Here is a 22,104-nt window from a genome sequence, read left to right as displayed (position 1 = left end):
TGAGGAGCCAAGGAGTCATCAGTAAGACCCACTCACCCTTTAACAGTCCCATATGGCCAGTGCGGAAGTCTAATGGAGAGCGGAGGCTAACAGTAGACTATCGTGGCCTGAACAAAGTCACTCCACCGTTGAGTGCTGCTGTGCCAGACATGCTAGAACTTCAATACGAACTGGAGTCAAAGGCGGCCAAGTGGTATGCCACAATTGATATTGCTAATGCATTCTTCTCAATCCCTCTGGCAGCAGAGTGCACGCCACAGTTTACTTTCATTTGGAGGGGCGTCCATTACACCAGAAATCAACTGCCCCAGGGGTGGAAACACAGTCCTACCATTTGCCATGGACTGATTCCGACTGTACTGGAACAGGGAGAAGCTCCAGAACACCTTCAGTACATTGATGACATCATTGTGTGGGGCAGCACAGCGGAAGAAGTTTTTGAGAAAGGGAAGAAAATAGTCCAAATCCTTCTGAAAGCTGGTTTTGCCATAAAACAAAGTAAGGTGAAGGGACCCGCACAAGAGATCCAGTTCTTAAGAATCAAATGGCAAGATGGATGTCGTCAGATCCCAATGGATGTGATCAACAAAATAGCAGCCATGTCTCCACCAACCAGCAAAAAGGAAACACAAGCTTTCTTGGGCGTTGTGGGTTTTTGGAGAATGCATATTCCAAATTACAATCTGATCGTAAGCCCTCTCTATCAGGTGACCAGGAAGAAGAATGATTTCAAACAGGGCCCTGAGCAACAACAAGCCTTTGAACAGATTAAACAGGAGATAGTTCATGCAGTAGCCCTTGGGCCAGTCCGGGCAGGACAAGATGTAAAGAATGTGCTCTACACTGCAGCCGGGGAGAATGGCCCTACCTGGAGCCTCTGGCGGAAAGCGCCAGGGGAGACCCGAGTTTGACCCCTAGGGTTTTGGAGTCAGGGATACAGAGTGTCTGAAGCCCACTATACTCCAACTGAAAAAGAGATATTGGCAGCATATGAAGAGACGAGAAAACCTCAGCTAGTTCTTCCTTATCAGGCAGTCACCCAGTGTGATCCACCTCCTAATCCTGGCCCATCAGCTCTTAAATGGCTCATCATCCACCTCTAGGCAGAGCTCCAGTCATTCTAGCTGCTCTCTCCCATAAAGGATTATTCACCTTCCCATGCTGCCCTTCCTAAAGACCATTCCGTAAGATCCATCCATTGCAGTGTGCAAGCTGTTTGAGCTATCCCACCATGTCTCCACGACTGCAATGAGATTGCAGCCCTGCAATTGCACACAGTTCTCTAATCCCTTGTGTTTGTTCCTCATGCTGCAAATGTTTGGGTACAGGCAGTTCAGAGGTACACCCACTCGTGCTGATTTCCCAGAAAGGGCATAAGAGCTTCCCCCCTCACGATGCCCTGTCACTACTTCTTATTGTGTGCATACACTTGAGGTGGCCTCCCTTCAGCCCTGTTTTGTTGGTTGCACGGTCTCGCTTGTGCACACCTTGATCTTAACTTGTCTAATTCCAGCTTCCAGACACTATTAAGCCCCTTTTTGTCTGTCAGGTATTTTCTCCACAGAAGTACTATTTAATATAGGAAGCTTCTTTTTAAATAGCAGAACCTTATCCAAATTTGAACTAGCTGTTGTTAAGGTATTAACTAAGACAGTCATCATTCTGAAATTATTCTTTCAAAATTGGGGATAGATCCTACGTGCTCCATTAGACAATTATTTACCCAAGTTGTACTTCACCATAGCTGCTTATTAACGTATAATGGTGTTTCTTTTGCTGGGGGTTATTAAAAGCAGTATTAGCCATACGTGCTTACATTCAAAAAAATCATGCTGTGGTTCTTTTGGTTTTGAATTCATTCCTAAGTGCATCATTAGAATTCAGAAGGAATTATAACAAGATAATGATGGGAAAATAGCCTTTCTAATGATTGCTGTTAAATTTTGAAAAATGATACATAGGTAATAAGGACTTTTAAAACCTCCTTCATTGTATATCTTGGTGAATACATATACATATAGGCCTTTTTAGGAAAGATCTTCTTAGGAATGTGTGCTTTACCTGACGAGGAACAAAGCTCATTACCGCTAGAGTAATCAATAACCCCTGCTAATGTGTTCAGCTGGCGACATAGACCAGATCAATAAAACCTGCCACATGCTTTTGTTTTAGGAAATGAAACCTTTTAGTTCTTAATTAAGGGAGAGACCTCACATCCTTAATGATGTTTGCAATGACTGTTGCCACAGAGGACAAGGAGAACCAAGTCTGAGGTTTGCTCTAAAAGACTTTGACAAAGTAATAAGAGACTCGAGCCAAAACTGATCTAAATTTGTTTAATTTATTTTAATGCAGGAAGACTGGGGAAAAAATGTTCAAGAAGAAGGAGAAATATTCTGATGAATTACCACGGTTATCAGAGGAAATAACACTTCCATTAGTACAATGAGTGTGTCTGCAATCTGGCAACATAGGATACAGAATCCAACCATGCAGGAGTGCTTTGTGTGGTACTAATTGTGGGTCTTTAAGGTCTGTCCACTGTAAAATGTAATATATTATTTTTAGCTTCATCTCTGCTATTATTCTTCTGACTTCTGTATAATTCTATGGACAGGTGCATTTTCTACAAGGCAGTTAAGCTAGGGGAAAACACATGTGGAGTGGAGAGCAGGAACAAACTAACAATAATGACTGCACTGAAAATGGCTCAGCTATGTACTACTAATAAAAGCATAAACGTATGAGAGGGAATTAGTTGCTTTAAATTTTTAATAAAATATCTTATTTGCATAACACGTGAAAGATGCAAATAGCCTTGTACACATGGGTCTTGATGATGGTATTATTGTCTTTTCCAATACTGGTGTGTTGGAAAACAACTCAAATCAGAGGCTTATATAACTGCAACTAACCCTTTCATTCCCAGCATAGTTTCTATGTTAGATTTGCTGCAATGAGTCTTAAATGCTCAAACATGGTTTAAGAGGAGCATATCTAAGGGTTCAGACTTGCAAAGCATTAAACTTTCACAGAAGGTGACTAACAGTTCACCTGTCTCAGAAGGTGTGGTGATACGAAAGGGAATGCAGGAATCAAAAGGAGAATTGCTGTGCAATTGCATAGCAACCTAACAATGCCAGAGCTTCCATTATCAGTACTCCTACAAATGCAAATCTATATGCCTAATTTTACTCACATGAATGATCATTTGCAGGACCAAGCTCAAAGATCATCATTATTAACTGAGAAATAAAAGGCTCTAAAAGCATAATGATTGACTCCCCTTTCATTTGCACACTAAAAGCCGCCACTAAATGTGCTGAAAGCAGTAGTATTATAGTAGTTTAAAACTAAGATATTAAATTTAGGCCAGGTGTACATACAGGGAACAGTGTGAAGCAAAGGAGATGAGGATAGGTACAGATGTAAAGAAATTGTGTTTCATGCACCAGAAAGGTATGAAGCATGCAATTTCTCAAAGTAATTATTTTTTTAATGTACATTGCAGTGCTGTGAGAACAACACATGCATCTTCAGATACAAAATCTGGCACGTATAAGACCCTAACCTTGTACAGCAAATGATTGGGGTTTACTTTGTTTTATTTTGGGGGGGGTGTTGGGGTATGGGGTTTTTTGTTTGGTTTTGGGTTGGGTTTAGTTGGCTTTTGGGTTTTTTTTGGTAGCAATTGTGTTGGAACAGTTCTGGATGAATAAAAACAATTAAGCCAGTATTTTAACTTGTCAAACAACATTTTTATTTTTTGCAGTGATGAAAGATTTCTTTCACTTTTTTTCAATTTAGCATTCCTTTTTAAGCTTAAACAAATTATGAAACCAAGCACTGTAACTAAAAATTGAAGTTTATGATTCCATATGTTGAAGTGCTTGTTCTGGTGAATAAACTATTTTCTTGGAAAAAGACCTACCTAAACTTGTCACTAAAGGAAGCACAGTGGGTAGTTTCATAACGTTCCTTAACTATCTCTAGCCAGCTTCAAATGTAGTGATCTAAAGTTGATTCAATAGTTTAAATGTAGGTATTGGCTGTTTTTCAGTTTCCCTACAATATCTGAGACATCAAAATACAGCTTGAATCTGACAGAAGACCAAGGGTAAACCTCTTGCCTTTCTGGTTGGGTACCACATGGCATATTGTCATGGTTTAACCCCAGCCAGCAACTAAGACCCCCAGCTGCTCACTCTCTCCCCACTGGTGGGATGGGGAGAGATTCAGAAGAATAAAAGTGAGAAAACTTGTGGGTTGAGATAAAGACAGTTTAATAGGTAAAGCAAAAGCCATGCAAGCAAAGCGAAACAAGGAATTCATTCACTCCTTCCCACAGGCGGGCAGGCGTTCAGCCATCTCCAGGAAAGCAGGGCTCCATCATGCTTAACGGTTACCTGGGAAGACAAATGCCATCAAGCCAGATGTCCCCTCTCCCTCTTTCTTTCCCCATATTTATATGCTAAGCATGATGTCATATGGTCAGGGATACCCCTTTGGTCAGCTGAGGTCAGCTGTCCTGGCTGTGTCCCCTCCCAACTTCCTGTGCACCCCCAACCTACTTGCTGGTGGGGTGCGGTGAGGAGCAGAAATGGCCTTGAGTCTGTGTAAGCCCTGCTCAGCAGTAACTAAAATATCTCTGTGTTATCAACACTGTTTTCAGCATGAATCCAGAACACAGCCCCATACTAGCTACTGTGAAGAAAATTAACTCTATCCCAGCTAAAACCAACACACATATCTACACTAGATGTCTATGTGTTGGCAAATGATTTGCCTCCCAAGTCAAAACAAATTTGCTTTATAGCCAGTGGAGCAACAAAGGTAAAATAAGCTGACCTCTAGTGTCACCTTCTGAAGATGCCTATGTTAGGATGAAATGAAATATCGTCGGGACAGTGCTGCTCTCTCTCTGATGGCAGAATAAGTTGCTTGATGATTTGCCTAGGTCGCATACCTAATTCTTAAGAAAATGACTTTTACCTTCTATGAAAGTAACATCACCTCTGCATGTTTAATAATAAATTTTGTCTGAAGCCACTGAGGACCTTGCTGCTAACTTGAATGATAGCAAAGGTGGACATTTTATTAACAGGAATTAAGGTACAACAATATAGTAATTAATGTCCCACACATTCTGTTTTTTAAACAAGATATTTCAAGCCTCACATTTCACATACTTCCAAGTATCTTTAGATGCTCATATAGTACACCACTGACAAATAGAAAACAGCCTATTTCAAGAAGATTATGCTATATAAAATACAAGCTAACCTTCTGAGAAAATGAAGAGGGGAAAATAGCTCTAAAAGGCTATATTTCAACCAGATGAGGAAGCTTAGTAAAGAAATATGATCAAAGCAATTTAATATATGTCTGCCAGAAATAATAGTTACGTATTAAAACTTCCACTTTTAACTTTGGGTATGGTTGTTTGAAGATTTGCATATATCTATAGCTGTTGAACATTTTTCATTCTACAGACTCTGAAACAACTTGTTACTCAATGGAATGCAGAAGAAAAAGAGTCAGGAGAGGAGAAGAGAGGATGCCAGGGAGACTTTCAGGATTAACATGTCTGTGCTGAATATATAATCAGCAAGGGATAACAACAGGTAATTATGAAATCAAGCAAAGTTTTATTTTACATCATTTTATAATTCATGCGGGTGTGTCATAAAATTGCAAGCATTTGTACTTTTAAAAACCCAACCATGTGTTTAATGCAAATGTAATCACGCTAATACGATTCATTCTTTAAAGTGCACATCGGGAGTGGGTAATAAGGAGAGGCTTTGTAAACAAAATCACTTGGAGATACTAGATGTAGCACTACAAAAACATGTTCTTTATTGCAAAATTTGGAGGACAAAAAAGATGACCTATAATCAGCTTTTCATTTGCCTTTTTTAATTCTCAGGTATTTTGGGATTGCATTTTTCTTTTCTTGTTCCTTTACTTGTTAGTGCTCTTAGTCAGAGCACTTCTCCACCTTGCAGAGGCTTTGAATATGTAAGTCCAGGAGAAGGAGTGAACGAACAGAGGGGGCAAGGTCATGTTCATACCATTTCTTTTGAATTCAGCTGGTTAAGTAGAAGGAGATGACCTCCTCCTCTGACCTGACTCTGATAGAAGACCTGGTGACTCCAGGGGGAACCTTAGCCTATGTGGATAAAGTTATATAACACAGTTATATATAAAGTTATAATACAGACAATGGAAACTGGAAGGTCATTAGCTGTGTAACTTTAGTTGTTACATTAGTGTCTAAAACCAGGTTGCCAGTGGCTTCTAGGGTACCACAGGGTTTCCAAGATATTCACATAAGATAACAAATACGATCTGCTGATGTGTGGCAGCTAGAAGGTATAGGGAATACCCTATACCCTCTAAAAAGGCACAAACCACCTACATTTAGGCAACTGAATCCCACCAGGGTATCTATGTTCAGGTGAACTGAAAAGCTTCCCATTCCCTACTAATGATATTGAATAGAACTAGACGAATTATACCTGGTGCCCTCCTGGACCTAAATGTTGGTGTCTTAATCTCAAATGGGATCCTAACGTCAATGCCTAAAGCCAAGGGATATGACTGTAATAAGTCCAACAGCCTGATGGTCTGCATCAGGCAGAATGTTGCCAGCAGACCTAGGCAGGTGATCCTTCACCTCTGCTCAATCTGGAGTGCTGTGCCAAGCACTGGGCTGCCCAGTATGAGAGAGACATGGACTTATTGCAGCAAGTCCAGCAAAGGGACACAAAGGCGATGAAGGACTTGGAGCATCCATCATATGAGGCGAGGCTGAGAGAGCTGGAACAGCCTGGAGAAAAGAAGGCTGAGAGGAATTGTGTCAATGTGTATAAATACCTGATGGTGGGAATTAAGAAAATGGAGCCAGTCTTCTCAGTGTTGCCCAGTGAATAGACATGCGGCAATGGGCATGAACTGAAATAAATAAATTTGTTTTAGATGTTAGGAAAAAAACTTTTTTTATGGTGAGGGTGGTCAAACACTGGAACTGGTTGCCTAGAGAGGGGGAGAAATCTCATTTTTTTGAGATATACAAAACCCAGCTCACATGGCCCTGGGCAGCCTGTGGTCTGCGACCCTGCTCTGAGCAGGGGGCTGGACTTGATCTCTCCAGCTGCCTTCTCACCTCAGCTGTTCTGTGATTCTGTTCTGCTGGTATGTGCAAGGTAGGAATGCCTTTGCCAGAAAGCTTTTCTAGTATTTGTATTTACAACAATGCAGGCAGCTAAACTGGAGTTCCTTGATTCATACTGACATGTGTCCACTATCCAAAATTACCTACATTGTGGACACAGAAGAAGGTAATACGGTAGCTTATCTTGCAACCTGAGAAGCAAAGCAAGGTGTCACTGTGTAGACCCTTTTCTCTCTCTAATGTACCATTGTGTTAGAAATGTGATTTCAATGTCTTGTAAGCATATGTAGGTCAGACATGGGGTCTACATAGAGGTTTTATAGATTCATGGATCTTTGCTCATAAGCAAAACAGTTTTTGAAGGATTTGTTTGCTGATAAATAACTTGACGACTCATGTGACTCCTGGTTCTTGGTATCCAGATCATTCACACAGAACTATTATTTCATTCCTTGATTTTATTTTGAAGCATTTCAACTACTTACCCTCAAAATAGTATTAGGAAATGGTTCACACCAGGCTTCTTCCCAAAAGTCAGTAGAAATGAGACTGCACTGGATTTACCTCTTTATCATGCCTATAGTCCTTCAACATTATCTCAGTGCTAATGCTCTCAAACACTACCACAAGTCCTCATAAAAACATAAGAATGCTATATTTAGTCAGATCAAAGATCCATAACATTCAGCAGTCAGTGTACAATAGTAATAGAAAGTTGAGTAAAGCATATATGGTATCTTCCCTTAATAGTATCCTATTATATCATTCAGGCCCCAAATTATTACTGATTACTCCATTATTTAGATATTTTCTGAATCTAGAATGTACTGTATAAGCAAAAAGTACTAATAAATATCTTCTCTTAATGCCTGTGGAGGAAAATAATCCAACAAAATTCACCTGCAGAAAGAGGTTTTAGTGCAGTTTCAGTTTTACTTTGCTAAACCTTTTCTTAAATGCTTTTGCTGTGTTGTTCCTCTACAAATATCTTGCAGCAGTGACTCAACTACCTATATTTTCACTTCTTTGTGACATGGAGCTTAGTTCTAACAAGTTTTTTTTTCCACAGAGGAGTATGTGGAGCAGGCAATGTGAGATTTAAGATGGCACTATAACTTCTCCGACTCGAAGACTCTCCACAGACACTCCACAGAAATCCTTTAACTTCCATCCCATTAGCTTCAGTCCCATTGCATTTAAGACTAAGTTGTAAACAGCTGAATGATGGGAAAACCAAGTTAGTTTTATGGCTGCATCCGCAACTTCAATTTCAGTTCAAAAACTTTAAATTATATTTGCAAACTGATTCCTCGTTTTTCAACTGGAGACAGTGCCAGGCATTTTGTGAAGAGTGGTTGGTGTTTTTCCTCTATAATATTATAATCAAAACTCTTCCTAGGGCAAGACAATCCAACATCAGACTTAGAAAGATTTTATTTAATTTTTATAGCTGACCCATAAACCCTGAAAATGGATCTTGTAATGGAAATGCTGACATAACTTTAACCATACCAGCAAGAACAACACCACAGTAATTTATTTACATGTTACTTTTCAATTACTTTGCATGCTATTGTTATTATTTTTATGGCAAGTATTATTTTTCACAAGTTTCTGATTTGCAATTTTATACTGCAGTCTTTACAGTTGGCTGGGGTCTTCTTACAAATTAATTACACTGTTCAAGGAAATTGCTTAGGCCTAGAAAACTGACACAATTTATTATTGTTTCCAAAGGGAAAACTTAATGTCTTCACTACAGTATGGGCCCAGTCCTATTGTAGTTGTCTCTACAGTGGTAAGCATAATAACACAAATAATAATGTAATAAAAATTCTTAAAAATCATCAGCAGACATCTGTTCCAGTCCAAAAAGATTGCTGACCTAATTCTCTTCTCAATTCCAAAGATTTAATATTGGTACAACTCCAATTTCTGTGAATTTATTACAGATTGTACCACTTAGAAGAGCTAAACCTACCTCTTTTCTAACAGAATGAACTAAAGTCTGAAGGAATACATAAAAACCATACAATTAAAGCTCAAGATTTATGGGGAAGGAGAGAACAAGGACTTTGTTTATATTAGAATTATAGGAAGAATAATTAGACTATCATCTTAGCTGTCTGTATATGGTTAACACAGAAGTACAATGTCTTAATTCATGATCAAAATGATAACTGTCATCACAGAGACTTTGTGGGATATACTACACATCTGACACAGATATAAAAGAATACAATTTGTTCAGGGAGACACACAAGGAAAAAAGGCAGGAAATGTATTTTACATCAAAGGTGTAAATACTAGTTTAGATGCTACATGAGAATAAACTGATTGAAAATCTGTGATTAATGTTAAAGGGGAAAAAGAAAAGGGAACTTCTATGGCTGGGGATTACCCTAAGCCACCAAATATGTACAATGAGTAAAACCCAGGAGAGAAGTCTTTTTGTGACTAATAAAAGAATGAGCACAGTGTCATAACTGGCAATAAGGAGAATATTTAGCTGTCAAGAGGCCTGTTGGGAGCAGGGAAAAGGAGAATGGATTGTTCAGGAAGATTTTAGAATTAGTTAAGAAGTTAGTTAAACAGAAGATGGAGTCATCCATGAGACAGACAAGTTCTTCTGTACTGTTTCTATTAAAATGAGAAGAAGTTGTTGAAATGAAGGTGAGAGTGGCAACATTATGATATGATCCTTAACAAAACGTTGGACAGAGAAAAGCAAAGTGGGAGCAAATACTGAGAAGCAGTATTAAGGGAAGTATTCGTATGGGACTGTAGGCCTTGATGAGAAAAGATATGCAACTATGAAGCGATTTCTGAAAAAACACCATTCTGTAAGCACATTAAGACAAAGAGAAAGGAAGGTGTTATTTTGCTAGCAAGTAGAGACAAACTTGGTGTGCTAACAAATCAAACGTGTTTGCAGCCTTGTTTGTACCACTGCTACTGGGAAGATACAATCCACATCCCAAATCTGACTGTGGACTTGGAGGAGCTTATTTCCATTGCATTCCATTTCACTTCAGTCATACGATGAAATAAAAGAAAAACTTCTCCAGTGAAATGCAAGAATTACAAAATATGAAGTCTATTTATTACACCGAGTGCTACCCCAAGTAGCACCCCAAAGTCTCAGGTGCCAATGTTACTAGTCATATGTGAATTATTTCAGACTTTATCCAGTAAAAATTAATACTGAAGTCTAATAGTGAAAAAGGAATAGTGGCACACTTTCTAGACTCTCATGTCAACTATATCAAGGTTAAATATTCTGATTTATAGCACTGAAGCAATATGAAGGAGAACTTGATTTTTCCTTGGTTGGTCAGTTCCTTTCCCCCTGATTCATCTTACCTGATGCTTCATGATGTTACAGAAAATGTCAAAATATCCCTCTTCAGTTTTGAAATCTTCTTTATCTATATTATTAGTGCTATCTGTCCTATGGTTACATTCAGAAGCTGAAGAATCTACAGTGTAAGTGGACAAGACAGCAAAGAGTACAAGAAAGGCTGGCAGCATTCCTCTGAAGTACATATTTTTCACTCATACTGCCTATTCACACTGACTGTCTACTGCAACTGTGCCAGGGGATGAATAAAGCAAGCACAGAAGAAATAGTCATCTTGACATGCGGGGGAGGGTTTCAGAGACTTAGTAGCACCAATCCATAATTATCTATGCAGAAGGGAGATAGTATATATTACATGCATAAACTTGTAATTGTATTTCATCAGGCATTCCCAGGTACTGCCTGATAAGGGGTGTATCTGGATACATCAGTCTAGTAAGGTTAGAAGAAAACAATTTCTCTACTATGCCCACATTATCTTAAAAAAGCAACGACTGTTTCTCTTCTTTGCTTACCTCACTGATATGTAGTTTTGTATACAGTGTACTGCTGTCGACTCCCTGGATGCACACTAGCCTCTGCCTGCTGTTTTTATTTGAAGTATAACTCACCTTCTGCAGTGATATCCTACTTTACGTACTTTCGTTTTGACAATGTGGGCATTCCAAGGGGACATCTCTAAGATTTTCTCAGTAGCTAGATTATATCTCCTAGGGAGACAGAGGTGCTGGCAGAAGGGTTTTGGATCCTGATCCAAAGCTCACAGGAACACCCACACTCTTCCATTGATTTTGCAGGATTTTAGATCAGGCCCAATTAGTTAGGTTATGTGATAAAAAGCTGGCCTCCACGCAAAAAAGAGCCCCAGGCAGCAATGGCAGATAGGGAGCCCCAGTAACACCCTAACTCAGCTGCTTCCAATGCAACCTACAAGGAGAGCTGTAAGCCCCCCAAAGGCTCATTCCCAGCCCAAAAGACCCCAGGGAACAAAAGCAAGAAGGACCCCCAGTTACTGTGCCACAGACGTGAGCCTCAACCTTTCCCTGGAGGGCTTTTCTAGGGAAACCTCAGCCCATTGGCCAGGGGACACCTGTCACCACAGGCCAACATGAGAGGGTCCCCATTATCCCACAGACTGAGAGGTCATTGCCATCAAGGGGATGGGGCTCAGTATGGGGTGCAAGGGAAGGGCATTCTGGGATTTCTCAGGATTTGCTACATATTTTAGGGACAAACCAAGGGTAGGAAAAGGGAGGGATCAAGATGGTTTGGTGGGGAACAAGTGGGAAAATAGAGGGATAAATGGGTAGAGGAGGTGATTGTGTGCAGCAGGGGCTGTGCACCTGCTTGGCCATGCCCTGCGCCTGACCAGCTCAGTGTGTCCTGCTTTCCTCCAAACCCCATTTCTAGCTATATTCCTGAGGGAGGGTCTCTCTGGTCTGTGTGCAGAGGTGTATATGTGGGTCTCAGTGACAGCCCCTGGGACTGGCACCTGGAGTCAGAGGCGTCCATGTGTCCATGGCACCAGCAACTGGTGTGACAATGGGTGAGATTGTTAGTGAAGATCCTTCCAGATGAGCTAGAGAGTAGGTGATGTGAGCTGGGAACTGGGGAGAAGATGTTTGTCTATGAGGGTGAGACCAGAGGAGAAGCTGGCATCTGGAGGCACCAGGGGTCCAGGCCAACTGTTGGAGAGACTGTGGGATCTGAGGGTGGACTGGGAGACTCAGTTGTGTGTGTGTGTATACGCAAGAGTGTCTGTACCTGCAGCTACAGTGGGTCTGTGGCCTCGAGGGTTTGTATGTCCATGTGCCAGTAACTGGGGAGACTGGGATCCAGGGGTAGCTACTGGACAGACTGACTGACTGAGCGCAGCTACTGGAGCTGTCCACATTGTACATAGAGATATATATCCCCATTAAAAGATCTTAATCTTTCTTACCTAGAAAATGGAGCAGGATGGGGCTGTTGGTGCTGTTGGTGTTTGTGTGAGTGCTCTGTTTGTCTGTGTTGACCTGTGTGGCTCGCTGTGAATATATGTGTGTGGATGGTGCATACGTGTGTGCCATGGGTGTGTGTTTAGTGGGAATACAAGCCCAGCCTGTCTGCTCATTGGAGCTGGGGGCATGGAGCTTTCACAACCTCACCCCTATCAGGCTTCTGGATTTGTCAAATTCTAGCATCTATAAATCAGGGTTTTCATTAATTTACTCAAACCAAATGCTGCATATTAAGGTAAGGAGCCTTGGTTCTGTATTGACTGAAACAGTCTTAGAGCATACAAATATTTAATGACATATATAAAATATAGCCATATTCAGAGAAAGATTAGGTTTATGTGTCTCTTCTCTGTATGTATTTACACAGACTATAGACTTAAACTGCAACGCACATTATTTAAAGAAAGGACTAAGCTATAACTAGATCCTCCAGGGAGATGGTGGCTAGGAACTTTAGCAGCTCAGTTCCTAAATCTATTATAATGTACAGATAAAATCCTAGCGTCACAATCCTTGGTTATTGTTCTGTGATCAATGGCCATTTTACCAGCACCAGTCCTTCTGTTCTTTTCCTTTTTTCTTTTTTATGACTTTCTTCTTGAAGGATGCTGAGTGAAAAAAAATGGTAAGGGGAAACAAACAAGCAAAAAAAAAAGAAAAAGCAGAAAAAAGAATGCATGCTGCTCAGTGTTTGAATACCCTTTAACAAGTTACTATAGAAACGACCTTCCCATTGATAATATGAAAATTATTGAATTCAGAAGACTTCTAATTTACTTTGTAAAGTCAAATTCCATGTAAGTATTCAAATTCTATGAAGATCAAATGTAGTCTAAAATTGCAATTTTCACAGTTCAAGAAAATTCACACCCAAATCACCAAAGAATCTAATGTCATAGCCCGAGTGCCACGTCTTAGAGCTAAGCAATGTTTATTGCATATCAGCACTCCCCTCCCCTTCAGAAACTCTCTAGTGAGGGAAAAGAAAGGAAGCACTTTTAATTCACAGTTGTAAAAAATTTGATGGTGTGTTTGGCATTTCATCTCTCAGCTAAATAAGAGTTCTGTAACTTTCATGGGCCACAAGGCTTCCTGAAAATTAAGGTCCTTTGTTCCATGGAAGTCCACTGAAATGTGTCTTACTGGTATGAAAGGATTTTGTCATGCCCTGTAATGGCAGTGTCCATGTAGTGGGACATACTTTTTGTGTAGAAAGACCAGCCTAAACTTTAGGGAAAATAATACCCTTGCCAAAATTAAACAAAAAAAAGAATGAGAGAAATACACCAGCTGATCAAGGTGAGGAGGAGCAAGAACAACAGAAAACATAAGACCATACAGGTCCTTGAGTATGCTGTGTACTTGGTAGTGAGTCTTCTTTCTGATTCACACTTGGAAAAGCAACCAGCATGAAGCATCAACTTAGGCACATCAGCAATGCCACTACTTTGCTGTTATCTGGCACATTTGTTGGCAGCTACTTTGCTTGTTTGTGGGTAGTTTATCACAAAGAATAATTTCAGACAGGCATCCAGAGCTCATTTGCAAAATATCCTTCTTCTGCTCTAATGATTTTTTGGGAGCTACAAAACTCTGCCTTTCTCTAAAATTACTCTCTTCCGTGGTTGCTTCCATAATGTATAAATATCTTAACGGCAATCCAGACCTTAGCCAACATTGGTACCTATACCTTCCAAGTAAGTTAACCTTCGTCTGCCATGTAAAATCTAAAGCATGCTATTAGGCAATACAATGTACACAGTGAGCACCTCTACTGGTCATATACTGCACTGTGATTACTAAATGCTCACAGCATCAGAGACCTGAAAATCAGCTGAGCATCTAAAAAAATCTTGAAGTCTTTAAAAAAGACTTTTTGTCCGGACTTTCCCAGTTATTGTCAACATTTCAGTGAAAAGAAACTGTACATAATTTCATTTATAGATATCTTCCCATTTGTAGAGATAATTCTCTGATTATTACCTTATAATTTAAGGCTAGATTCTGAAAATATCTTATTTTTTAGCCTGTTTCACAGAAATTAAGGCACCGTTCAATAAGAATGAGGTTATGAGGAACTAGCCCTGCTGGAGAAAACCTTAGGCAAAAACATGTGTTCCCACAAACCATTCATTAAATGACTGTGAATAATGAAGAAATTAATATAAATTGTTGTCTATTCACAGACAATTCAGTAATGGGTTGGGTTTGACAAAGTGTTTGCTACAAATAGTTCACACCAGCAATGCATATAATCTCTCCAGCTGTATGCATATTTTGGATTAATAGAGAGATTTTTTTCAGATCCATTTTTCCCCTACATCATCCATTTGTTTTGTTCTGTTTGTACAGTTTGCACAAAATTGCTCAGCTTGTGGTCTATAGCCGGCAATTAACACCACTTAACAGCTGTTAAATAGGGTAATCGCCTGTTGTTATCCTCATGTAGCTCAGTTCAGACACTAATGGCTCTCAGTGCACTACTCATAAACCCACCGAAACACCAGGTATGATCTGCTGAAGATGGTCTGATGTGAAACAGGCTTTCCTTTCCCCCCTTGCAGTAATTAGTTCAACCGGTGACTAATACCTACCAAGAGTGGGAGCACTGGGGAGGATTTCCTCTTGTGGAAATCAGAGGGTCGTGAGCCCACAGCTGGTCAGGTTTGGTGGATAAGAAGAATCGCAGGTAAAAATCACAGACAGCGGCTACCGCCAGTGTGAATGGCACTGGCTTTATCACTGCCATGGTTTGAAGAGGGAGACGAAAATAAATTGCCAGGCGTAGCATCCTGTGTGATCCCCACATCACTCCTGAATGGATGGTTAATGCTTTCTCATTCTGTTTTCTGACTACTATTCCAAAGACATTTTTAATGCAGATGAAACAGAAATCTCTTTCCCATTAAAACTGATGGTTTAAAACCAAATGAATGATAGTGGTGGAAGTAAATGGAACAAAATTAATTAATTATTAAATTAATATAATTAAATAATATTATTGGTCTTACATTATTTACCTATGGAATACATTTAATATCCTCTTTTTGGTGAAGTATTCTTGAAGCACCAGTAATCAATAATATGAATATACCTCGAATATATGCACAGCTTCTCTTGGCCTGCAGCTACACATACAAAATAAATGTGTGTCCTAATACAAATGAAATATGCTTTCTAATTAATGGGGAACTTACAAGGGCTGCAGTCGGAAGTAGAAGAGGTATTTTTTGTTCACTGTACATATCTCTTTGCAGCATATTGGATGTGGTTCTCAAATAAGTAATGTAAAGTGAATCATGATGTCTTGAATTTACCTCTGATATCCTCTATGGCCCTTGTGCTGGTTACTTATGCCGGATACTTTAGAAATACTCATTGATTTCAGGTTTCCTCTCTTTCAGACAGCTACTAGTTTTAGTAACCTAATTAGAAAAGATAGCAATGACTTGTAACTCCCAAAGAGTTAGATAAGAACTCTAGGCCTTCCATACCACTGGAAGATAGTTTCCTCTGCGTACTTCAAGACAAGAACATGCAAGTGGAAATACAAAAAAATGGTTATTGCACTGAAAAGAAAACTAAGAATCTCCTTGTTCTTCCTATGTATTAAATCATACACTTGAAAAATCAGGGTGTATTGGAAGGAACACATTTTTGATTGTCCATAAAGTGTTGAAGTAGGATGTAATTCAGCTTTCCCTTCAAGAAAGTTTAAATGCTTTAGGTAAATCTCTAGGTAAAGATCCAGACTGGAGGGTTGAGGTTTATCGACTCTGGTTTGAGTTAACACTGAAAATAAAACAGAAAAGGTTTTGTCTACATTGATAATCAGTTTTCTTTACTGCCTTTCTGTTAATCTGACATGGTTGCTTGAATGCTGTTTCCTTGTGTGTACATGTGGTATGCTCAAGCATCAGTTTCAGGAGCTATAAACTTTGCGTATAATTCATATTACAAAAAAAACCCAAACCAAACCAAACACAAAAACAAACAAAAAAACAACCCAAACCTAACAACATAAAACCCCCCAACAAAACCCAAACATTAAAGAACATGAAGCAACACAAATAGCTTGCAAGTTCAAATTCACAAATATTGAGTGAAAATGAAATGTATCTGCTACAGGTCCAATCTATTTCACTGTACAAATTCGTGCTATAACTATATGCTTATTTCTGTTAAAATGTTCTGCATTAGCAGAAAAAAAATGCAGAGGTTGAGCATGAATTCATTGTTTTGACTGTGAAAATTATGTGTCTAAGCACAATGCTTCTGTCTGCAATCCTAGTTCCCAGAAGTTACAGATCTAAGATGGGTCCTTCTGTTGCCATACAGCAAAGGGAAAGAATTACAGCTTTAATAACAGCCAGCCTGCTGATCAGAGACCTACACGGCTTTCAACAGTTCATACTGAAAGGAAGGTCTGAAACATGGGTTGTATCCCATATATGTGTGTATACATCAGAATTAGGTGTATTAACAAGATTATGATTTCCAGGTTGAAACCTCTTGATGAACCTGCCTTGATCATTTGTTTATAGATGACTCACGCACTACTCTGAACACTCAGGATAGTGTTACCTATCAGTACCTACTAGTTTGGTCATTAGAATAATCATCCAGAAAGGAGGATGGGATTTTAAAGTTTTCTCTACACAAGAAGGCTCAGATCTACAGTTTTATCCCTCCATGAAGGCTGGGACCACATGAGTAGGTTAGTGACAGTTCCTCAGGGTTCACAGAACACCTCCCTTGGTCCAGAAATTTCACGCACACCTTCATGTCTTCATAATTTTTCATTTGCTCCTTACAGCAAGCTTCAACCCTTAGCAACCTGCTGTCTCTCCACATTTCTGCAAACTCTGCAGCAATATACTGCAGCAGATACTCTTTCTGAGGTATCAACATAACATGGCCTAGTATGGTGGAAACCACAAAATTCCAGCTTTTCCAGGAGCTTTTACAGCAAAAACACACAGGAAAACTTTCCTCAAGCTGTTATGCATCACAGAAGAATTGGTTGCTCTATGCAAGTGCCAAATATACCTACAGCTGTGATTATTACATGTAATCTCAAAGGGAAACATGCCAAAGATTTTCCATTAAATGGACTATCCAAAATCCCATGAAACTTTAAAGAAAAAATTCAGTACTTTTAACTGAATTTTGGATAGAATACAGAATAGGTATGACATATCTTCATGAGAAAAATAAAAGGAAATAAAAGAAACTGTGAAAATTCATTTTCTCCTTTGCTTTTTTTTTTTTTTTTTGTTCATTCTCTCTTTTTCCTGAGCATTTAATACGTTCTTTCAGATGTTTTACAGCACTCTTTGCAATGGGCATAAGCAAGAGATAACTTTCCAAAACACTGGCCATTTTTCACATAACCTTATCAGTCTATTTCATTAAAAGCATTGAAATTCAAGTAGTTATCAACAATTTGCATCCAAATGCCATTTTAATGTTCGTAATTGGTATTATTAGGCCCTCTTCCCAAGCACATTAAATTATATTTCAGCCCAAGTAGGGCAGGATCAGTATCAATAGACTAGCAGTAATGTGGACTTCCTATTTCTGTTAATGAGAATTTGAAGGTAAAATCAGGCACTGTTTAAATAATTTGTCTGGCAACTGCAAATTTAGCAAAAGTGGTCAAAGGAAAAGCACAAATTATTCTGTGAAATGCCATGTTTGTCTCTGAGGGATGACTACTGGTGAGAAATAAATGACTACATAAGAGATCAACTTTCATATTAGAAAAAACGCTTAAGGTCTGAGAAGTGTCTCATTTATGGGTTATTTATAAGCTCGATAAATCAAGAGTTTATTATAGTCGTAACTGAGTTCTTTTGTCTAACCACTAAATAGGAAAGATTTCAAAGTACCTTTAAGTTTTTTTTTCCCAAAAGTTCTTAGGCAAGTTCAGAACTAATGTGTAGTTCTGAACAATGGTGTTTCAGTTCAAATAATAAAAAAGGTAGTTAAACCCATGCTACCTGCTAGTGAAGAACATTAAGTCTTGACTGGTGTTCTTAATCTTGTTCTTTAAAAGAATAGAAAGATGTAAATCTAAAAATCAACAGTTGAAATATGGCATATAAAGGTATGTCTGCTTTGCATTACGAAAGCCTCTTTTTGGATACCATATCCAGTGTGGACAATTATTCTGTGACAAATATTGGCATTTCAACTGTTAGCTAAACCCACCACATTATTACGGGTTAAAACCTCCACATCTTTTATATCATGAAACAAAACTAAAGGAAATTTCCATAGGGAGGGTGCCGATAAGACATAGGCAGTGTACTTCTCTCTGTAAGCCATTGTGGGAAGGAGTCCTGAAGCATACTGTGGTTAAGGCTCATTAATATTCTCTGCTACTGAAAAGCAATGGCTGCTGGCAGTGTAGCAGAAATCGTGTCAGCCGCTGACACTGTTCTGGCCTTGAGATGTATGAAACAGTTACTGCTGTCTTATTTCCATAACAAGTGAGCAGATGTAGGATGGGATGGTAGGGGTATGCTTTCACTTACTTTTGGTTGACAGACATGTTAGCTTCAGGAATTTCTGTGTTCTAGCTACCTTTTCTTAATCTTGCACTTCCCTTGCAGTTATGTCAGTAATTGTGGAACCAGACTGGAAAAAGAAAGTTGTTAGCCTGTATCAGTTTACTTATCTCTTTAATCCAGCAATTCTTAGAATACCTGTGAGGGGTAAGTGCAATTGTAGGAAGTGCAATTGTAGATTGTAGGAAGGTCTTTGTGCCATCAGGAAAAGTATCTGGAACTATATACAAAGCTACAGTTTTAAAACATCTGTTTAAAGTTGAAAAATGTGCTTTAGACAATAGAGAGAGAGTTGCTTTTCTGAAGAAGGTGAGGTCCCTTCTTTAATGGAGAAAAAAGATTTTCAGGGTAATCCTAAATCCTAAAGCTCTTTTTCAATAAAAACAAATGTGTGCTAAGAAATTGTAATAGCTCAGTAGAATTCTCTGAAAGAGTCTGTAGAAACACAGCAAAAGCTAAAGAAACATATGCACAGTGCCTCCCCCCACTTAGGCAATGACAACATATCTAGTCATTACAGTAAGTACAGTATATGATGATTGTTGTGGTTTAGCACCAGTCAACAACCAAGCAAAAAGCAACCACTTGCTCACTCCCCCACCAATGGGATAGTATTCAGCCATCTCCAGGAAAGCAGGTCTCCATCACATGTAGTGATGGCTTGGGAATACAAACGCCATCACTCTGAATGTCCCCACGTTGTTCTTCTTCCTCCAGTTTTATATACTGAGCATGACATCATATGGTCTGGGATACCCCTTTGGTCAGCTGGAGTCAGCTGTCCCGGCTGTGACCCCTTCCAGCTCCTTGTGCACCTGGCAGAGCACGGGGAGCTGAAAAAGTCCTTGACTAATGTAAGCGCTACTTAGCAACAATTAAAACAGCTCTCCACTATCAACATTGTTTTCATACTAAATCCAAAACACAGACCCATACTAGCTACTCTGAAGATAATTAACTCTATCCCAGCTAAAACTATGACAGTATTTATTGCTTTTCCTTTAAGAATAGACATTTAATTATTTCCTTCCCCTGGCTTGTCTTGCATCCCATCCATGTCTTACACTCCCAAAATCTAGAAGATGCTGGAAAGATGCTGGGAAGGAAGGAAATTCTTTTCCACACAGAGCACAATTAGAGTATGTAAATTATTGCCACAAGGTGTTACAAAGTTTAAAAGTACAAATGAGTTCAAAAAGGAATTGGACATAAGCACAAAGAATAGGTCTGTAGTGGCTGCTAAACATAATCCTGAGGATGTAACCTCTGGCTTGGAAAAGTCCCTGAACTTGAAATTATGAAAATTTGGCAGCTGTATGAGGACCAGAACTACTTTATCTAAGCCTTACCCTATACAGTCTTTTTTCTTTCCCTCTAACCATTTAGTAGGGATAAATTTAATTTCTGTATTACCCGATATGGCAGCTCTCATTCTGCTTCAGATATTTCCTGTGCTGGATACAACCTACTTAGACTGCAGCTGTGTGACCAGACTCTGAGTTAAAGAATGGAAAAAGTGAAGAAAAGCAGTAGAGTCAGTATACTGTTTGCAGTAAATTTTTGTTAAACACATCAGTGATACTTTTAAGTCCCTTAATTTTGTTTCTTGAGTCCCTTCTGCATTAATCCAGGTGTTAATCTAATAAAGACAGGAAGTAATTTTAATTCTTTAATTATTATTTTATAGAAAAGAAAATTTTAAATGCTGATATTTTGGGTTGTGCTATTGAAAGGAAGTACTAGAGGCATCTAGCAGACTTCTGAACAGACAACTAGTTTGGGGTGGTTTTTTTGCAAGAAAATGGGATATTTTCCTAACTAAATTTATAGCTTCTTTAAAAAAACAGGGAACAAAAAGTCTGTTGTGAAATTTTATGTGCTGGCACTTACTTTATGCTATTTTTCATTTAGCATCTGCATAACTTTTAATTAAAATTCAGCTTGCTATGACAGTTATTAAAATATTAATAAGTTAACTGTTCATGGGTGACTTACATGATAACTATGTAACTAATTATAACTAATTTTAAGCAAGTGAACATGACATGACATTATAGGTCTAGTGCAGGCAGCCTCTTTGAAAGAGACAATTGTGTGTTAACAACAGTTCTAAGCCCTCTCGCAGCCATTTGCTCACTCCCCCACCTGTGGGATGGGGAAGAGAATCAGAAGGGTAAAAGTGAGAAAACTCATAGGTCGAGATAAAGACAGTTTAATAGATAAAGCAAAAGCTGCCTGCACAAGCAAAGCAAAACAAGGAGTTCATTCACTCCTTCCCATGTGCAGGCAGGTGCTCAGCCATCTCCAGGAAAGCAGGGCTCCATCACATGTAGCGATGACTTGGGAAGACAAATGCCATTACTCTGAAAGGCACCCTCTTTGTTCTTCCCCCAGCTTTATATATTAGGCATGACATCATATGGCCTGGAATACCCTGTTGGTCAGCTGGGGTCAGCTCTCCTGGCTCTGTCCCCTCCCAGCATCTTGTGCACTCCCAGCCTCCTCACTGGTGCGATGGTGTGAGAAGCAGAAAAGGCCTTGACTATGTAATAACTGCTCAGCAGTAACTAAAACATCTCTGTGTTGTCAACACTGTTTTCAGCACAAATCCAAAATGTAGCACCAAGATGCTATAAACATATTAACTTCATACTAGCCAAAACCTGTACCTAGATATATCCTCATATATAATGTTTGAGATCCCACCAAACTCTGCTCCATTATCAATGGAGCAGAATCTGGATGGAGGCCTGTCACTAGGGGTGTTCCCCAAGGGTCTGTGCTGGGTCCGGTCCTGTGTAATATATTCATCAATGACCTGGACAAAGGGATAGAGCGTAACCTCAGTGAGTTCGCTGATGACACCAAGCTGGGAGGAGTGGCTGATACACCACAAGGCTGTGCTGCCATCCAGCGAGACCTGGACAGGCTGGAGAGCTGGGCCAAGGGGAACCTCATGACATTCAACAAGAGCAAGTGCAAGGTCCTGCACCT

Source organism: Phalacrocorax carbo, chromosome 1, assembly GCF_963921805.1.
Source record: "Phalacrocorax carbo chromosome 1, bPhaCar2.1, whole genome shotgun sequence".
NCBI classification, from domain to species: Eukaryota; Metazoa; Chordata; class Aves; order Suliformes; family Phalacrocoracidae; genus Phalacrocorax; species Phalacrocorax carbo.
Note: the sequence above shows the minus strand (reverse complement) of the source record.